Source organism: Suricata suricatta, chromosome X (genome assembly GCF_006229205.1).
Source record: "Suricata suricatta isolate VVHF042 chromosome X, meerkat_22Aug2017_6uvM2_HiC, whole genome shotgun sequence".
Taxonomy (NCBI): Eukaryota; Metazoa; Chordata; class Mammalia; order Carnivora; family Herpestidae; genus Suricata; species Suricata suricatta.
In genome coordinates, this window is record NC_043717.1 from 110,978,291 (window position 1) to 110,984,564 (window position 6,274).

The following is a 6,274-nucleotide window of genomic DNA, read 5'->3' on the forward strand; positions in this document are numbered from 1 at the left end:
GCTCAGAGGTCCAGACTCTGCGCCCCCCACCCGTTTATAGAATCTCAGTGGAATTTAAACCGTCTCCTTTTTTCTTTCTCCCTTTTTTGTTCAGTCTACTCTTTTCCTTTCCAGCTGTTTTTGGGGGAGGAGTGCCTTTCCCGTACTCTCCCCTCATCTCCGTCCTCTCTCTACAAGCAAAAACGTCTCCCTGCCTCCCACGGCTTCTCTCTCCCACGTACCTCGTGGCCTCTCTGTGCCATGTATCTGCCATCTTCTGTGGTTCAAGTTGTGTGATTGTTGTGTTAATCCTCAGATCAGTTTTCTGGGTGTGCAAGACGGTTTGGTGCAGCTCCAGCTGCACTTCAGGGATGAGAGAGGAGATAAAATAGTTCCCTGCTGCTCTGCCATCTTGAGCCCCCCCTCTCCCCATCACTTATTTCACCCATTCCCCACCCACCTGCCCCCCCTGGTAACCATCAGTTTCTTCTCTATAGTCAAGAGTCTGTTTCTTGGTTTGAATTTCTCTCTCTTTTTTCCCTTCGCTCATTTGTTTTATTTTCTAAATTCCACATATGAGTGAAATCATATGTTATTTGTTTTTCTCTGAATGACTTACTTTACTTAGCATTATACTCTCTAGCTCCATCCATGTTGTTGCAAATGGCAAGATTTCATTCTTCTCTATGGCTGAGTAATATTCCATATATCATGTGGTATATACACCACACCTTCTTTATCCATTCATCAGCGGAGGGACCCCCGGCTGTTTTCATAGTTTCGCTAGGGTAGGTAATGCTGCCAGAGATACCAGGGTGCATATATCCCTTTGAAGTAGTATTTTGTACTTTTTGGGTAAATACCTAGTACTGCAGTTCCTGGATTGTACGATAATTCTATTTTTAACTGTTTTGGGAACCTCCATACTGTTTTTAAGACTGGCTGAAACACCTATCAATAAAAGCTACAAAAATATTATAAGAAAGGCAAGAGTCTGTAGTACTTGAACCAAGACCACTCCCTCCCTTTCCCTTTCCCACCAGCAAGGTGGAGGCTCGAATCCACACTGCTGCATCTCCCTCCCCATTCAATTCCCAGTCAGAAATCTTTCAGGGGCGCCTGGGAGGCTCAGTCGGTTAAGCGTCCGGCTTCAGCTCAGGTCATGATCTCACAGTTCACGAGTTTGAGTCCAGTGTCGGGCTCTGTGCTGACAGCTCAGAGCCTAGAGCGTGCTCTGCAGATTCTGTGTCTCCCTCTCCCTCTGTACCTCCCCCATTCATGCTCGGTTTCTCTCTGTCTCAATAATAAACAAACATAAAAAAAAAGAAATCCTTCAGTGTGTCCACATTTAACACTGTGGGGGGGAGGGGGAGGGTAGGACTTTATTAATATAACTTGGCTAGTCACTAAAAAAATTATGAAACATGCAAAGAAACAAAAATGTATAGTTCACACAGAGAAAAATATCAGGCAACACAATGTGCATATAAGCAGATGTCAAATTTAAGAGAAAAAGACTTCAAAGTGATCATTATAAATATGTTCACAGACCTAAAGGAAATCATGGTTAAAGAAGTAAAACAGTTTTTTTTTTTCTTGTTTCATTTAAGTGTTTTCTCTTTGTCTCTGGTTTTCTGGCATTATTTTATTCTTTTCAACATTGTTTTACCCTTTTCACTATTTTCTCTCCTGCCAACTGAATTCTTTTTTTCCACTGTTGAGCCTCTCTAGTGAATTCTTATTGCAGTTAATGTTTTCAACTCCAGATTTTCCCTTTTGTTCTTTTGAGAAAATAATTTGTATTTCTTTATTGTTTGTTGGAAACTAGGTATTTTAGAGAGTATATTGTTGTGAGTCTGGGTATTGGCCCCACTCTAGAATTTGTTGTTGTTAGGGGTTTTTTAGTGACTAACTGGATTATATTTGTGAAGTCCTAGCCACAGCAGTCAGACAACAAAAAGAAAGAAAAGGCATCTAAATTGGTAAGGAAGAAGTAAAATCTTCACTAGTTGTAGATGACATGATACTATATATATAGAAAACCTTAAGGACCCCACCGAAATACTACTAGAACTTATGAATGAATTCAGTAAAGTCACAGGATAAAATATCAGTATACAGAAATCAGTTGCATTTCTATACACTGATAATGAAGCAGCAGAAAGAGAAACTAAGAAACCAATCCCATTTACAACTGCACCAAACTAATGAAGTACTTAGAAATAAACTTAACTAAGGAGGTGAATGACCTGTACTCTGAAAACTATAGAACATTGATGAAAGAAATTTAAGATGACACAAGCAAATGGAAAGATATCCTGTGCACATAAATTGAAAATACCAATATTGTTAAAATTTCCTTACTACCCAAAGCAATCTACAGATTTAATGCACTTCCTATCAAAACGCCAGCAGCATTTTTCACAGAACTAGAACAAACAATCCTAAAATTTGTACAGATCCAAAAAAGACTCTGAATGGTCAAAGCAATCTTGAAAAAGAAGAACAAAACTGGAGTTATTATAATCCCATATTTCAAGTTATATTGAAAGCTGTAGTCATCAAAACAGTATGGCCCTGGCACAAATGTAGATACATAGATCAGTAAAACAGAATAGAGAGCCGGAAATAAATCCACACTCATATGGTCAATTAATCTGTAGCAAAGGAGACAGGAATATACAATGGGAGAAACACAGTAGTATCTTGAATGAATGGTGCTGTGGAAACTAGACAGTGACATGCAAAAGAATGAACCTATACACAAAAGTAAACTCAAAAGGGATTAAAGATCTAAATGTAAGACCTGAAACCATAACACTTCTAGAAGAGAACACATTTGGTATTTGTTTGATATGTTTCTCATGCTTAGACTAGTTAGGATTAGACACCTATGATGTGAATGTTTGTTCACTTGATGTTGTCTAAGAAATCCTTTAACTTATCATTTTTAAAAATTCTTTTTTCTTTTTGCTGTTCAGTTTGGGTGCTATTACCGTATCTTCCAGAACACTGAACTATTTTTCTGCATCTTTAACCTATTGTTGATTACCTCTAGTGTATTTTCCATTTCAGTTACTGTGTTCTTCAGCTCTGATTGGTTCCTTCTTATATTTTCTGTCTGTTTCTTGATATTCTCATTGAAGTCATCCACTCTTGTCTCCAGTCCGGTGAACATCTTTATTACTGCCATTTCATTTAGTTCTTTTTCTGAGGTTTTGTCTTGTTCTTTCACTTGGAGCGTAGTCCTCTGCCTCCTCATTTTGCCTGACTTTCTGTGTGTGTTTTTAAGAATCAGGCAGGAAAACTACTTCTAAATTGGAAGGAATGGTATGTATGATCATCCCCTGTGTAGACTGTGTGTGCCGGGAGATTTTGGCTAGCTGGATGGAGCTGTGGCTGGCAGGGGATGGGGATACTAGGGCTGCCAGAGTTGAAGTGGGTACAAGCTAGGGTGTACCCGTGTGCTCAGCACAGGGGGCACCCTGGTGGGCATGAGTTGAATGTTCCCTGGGTGTTCTGTGCAGGGGGTACCAGGGGGGTGGTTGGAGTAGAAGTCGGAGTGAGCTGGGAGGTCCCAGGAATGCCCTCCCTTAACAAGTCATCTGGAGCCAAAGTGGCGTGGGCCCGGGGTGTTCCGGGGTGCTTTATGCCTGTGCTGCCTTGGTGAGGTGGCCCGAGCTCAGGGAGCACTGACCCAGGACGTTCTGGTGTGTGGCTTCGCGGGGTGGCTGGTGTGGATCGGGACTAGGGACTCACCGAGGCAGTAGGCTGGTTAGGGTTCCCGGACTGTGCACTGGTCTGAGCCTTCAAGGTGGAGGGGAATGTAAACGGAGGAGCTCACCAACCCCTACAACTCAAGGAAAGTTTCACCAGCTCCTTTGCCATTTAGTGGAGTTCTAGGGCTGGTGCCTTTATATTCTAGTTGCCCTTTTAAACCATGGGGTTTCTGTTTCTGTTTCCCAGGGCAGAAAAATATGCTCCTGGCCCCTCAGTACTGTCCCTCCCCACTCCGGTTCACAGCGTCAGGGGTGACGTTCCCTTCACTGCCCCACCTCTCGTGCAGTTCTCGGGGTGGTCTCTGGGTCTGTTGTTCCGTTAGTTCTCACTTCTTCAGGAGGGGCTGCTCCACAAATAAGGGTCATCTGGTGTGAATTCAGGGGCTCCTGTGTCACCATCTGGGACCAGAAGCTGGACTTACACTTTTTTTGAAACTTTCTATTTTTATGTAATTATACTTTTATCCATAACCTCGCTTCCCCCAACAGTAATGTTTGCATAACTACTGTATGTCTACCTTTTCAAAGTTGTTTGTGGGCACACTGGTATAGAATCTTTCAAGTTCTGGTTTGTTTAAATTTTTTTCTTTTTCTATAACTGTGATATTTGTAACTACCTTCACTGGATATGAAATCCTTGGTTCACACTTTTTTTTGTTGTTGGATTTCTTGAAAATGCTGCTTCATTGTTGCCTTGCCTTGTATGTTGATTTTGGAAATCCTGATGTCAGATTAATTAATTTGCCTTCATGAGTTATTTCATCATTTTGCCTAGAGGCTTTGAGGATATATTTTATTTTCCATGTCTAACAGTTTTACTAGGATATGTCTCAGAGTGAATAATTTTGGTTTACTTTCCCAGGAACCTAGTGGGACCTTTGAATGTATAGACTGAAGCCTTTCACTCTGGAAATTTTACTTGGATTATAGGTTTAAATCTTTTAAACATTAGCTTTGTTAACATTGTTCCGTTGTTTTCCCCCCAGTAATTCTAGTGACACAATTGCTTCTCCTTCTTTCCTTCTCCTTCAATTCACTAAGTTCTTTCTGAGCCTTTTTACTTTCTTTTGTTTTATTTTCATTTTCTCAGTTCTTTTTCTGCGTTTTTCAATGCACCTTATTAAATTTTCTTGAGTCTGTTTTTCCTTTGGAACCTTGAAATTTATCTTCATAACTGAGATTATTTTGTCATTCTTCCATTTGTTTTCTAGTTTCATTAATTTTCTCTTTGATTTTTTTCTTGATTTTTTAAAAGTCTGAATCCAGATGATATTTTTCTCATATCCACAAATGTATTTAATTCAGTTTGGAATGTTGTCTTGCAGGGTTTTTTTTTTTTTTCCTGCTTCATGTTGTTTTCTGTAATGAGATGTTTATCAGGTGAGATGTGTTGAATCTTGTTTTCTGATTTTTTTTATAATAACTCTATAGATTTACCGAATGTTGCTGCTCACTTCTTTTCATGCCTTGTATTTCTTTCCTAGAAGCCATACCTTTTGAAGATTGCTATCTAAAATTATGCCCGCTTGTAAGATTCTTCCTTGTACTCTGTGTTCTGGTCTACTAGGACATTTTAAAAAATATTTTTATACTTGAGGTAGACTTATTCTTTATTTCAATGATTCCAGATTAATCCTAAGCCCAGGACTAACTCCCTTATTTCCTACACTTTTTATCAGCTAGTCCTTGCTCACTATAAAAATTTGTGGTGCGGCATGGATGTGATAGAGTGCTTCCCGGGATTTGGTATTTTTTTTCCTCTTTTAAACTTAGTTATATTGGGGTTTGGGTATTTTTCTGCTTTAAGTTATGCTTCCCATGTGGTCTTAGTGCCATTTAGAATTTGTTTTTGTTATTCTGTATTGACTTTGGAGGAAACGTTGGGAGGTACAAACCAAGGTAGCCACTATTGTCTTAATCAACCTGGAAGTCTAATTAGTCTTTTTAAAAAGTTTCCTAACATGAAATCCAGATCAACCATCACCTACTTTGCTGAGATCTCAAGGTATTATTTTCCTCACCTGTACAGCTTAAGACCCTCTCACCCTTGCTGATCACAAAGCAGATCTTGGGGGTGGTCTTAGGTTGTAACTTATATATTTAAAAAAAACCTATCCCCAGACACTGGGTATAATACACTTATCTCCTTCTTTCTCATAAAAGCAGTCTTTTTTTTAGGTTTTAATTTTAATTCCAGTTAGTTAACATGGAGTGTTATATTAGCTTCAGGTGGCCAAGATAGTGTTCAGCACTTTCATGCATCACCCGGGGCTCATCATAACGAGTGTGCTCTTTAATCCCTATCACTTATATTTCACCCATCTCCCCACCCACCTGCCCTCTGGCAACCATCAATTTGTTCTCTATAGTAAGAGTGTTTCTTGGTTTCTCTCTCTTTTTCCCCCTTTGCTCATTTGTTTTGCTTAAATTCCACACGTGAATGATATCATATGGTATTTGTCTTTCACTTATTCCACTTAGCATAATACTATAACTCCATCCATGTGGTTGCAATT